Below are 431 nucleotides of genomic sequence, written 5' to 3'. Positions count from 1 at the left end.
GTAGATGTTTTTGCAGAGTMTCTGYACVTGGCATTGCGTCATCTTTCAAGGACCAGGCTGGGGATGTGGCTTTTTTCATCATGGCCTTTTCCAGCATAAAACGATGTTGAAATTCCAGTGAAAGGCCAAGTATAAAGTCTTGTCTGCTCTTTTTACAATTTTTTACTGTAGCTCTGAAAATACAGTGGCATCAATGTATGTTCTTTGCAACACACCACATTTTTCAGAGCAAAAACTTGTAAACAAGAGCCCTTGAGAAACAATGTGACAATATCATGAGGCGTGGTGGGCGTGGTGGGTGTGTCTGGATTACCTGCAGGAATTTGTCTAACAAAAGGCCACTTAAATGTTCATTGTGTAAACTGAAATCATTTTAAAGTTACCTAAAAACAACAAGAGCGTTACAGCTGTGTATTTAACCAGTTCATTTC

Source organism: Austrofundulus limnaeus, unplaced genomic scaffold (genome assembly GCF_001266775.1).
Source record: "Austrofundulus limnaeus strain Quisiro unplaced genomic scaffold, Austrofundulus_limnaeus-1.0 Scaffold20, whole genome shotgun sequence".
NCBI lineage: Eukaryota > Metazoa > Chordata > Actinopteri > Cyprinodontiformes > Rivulidae > Austrofundulus > Austrofundulus limnaeus.
This window is presented reverse-complemented; position numbering follows the sequence as displayed.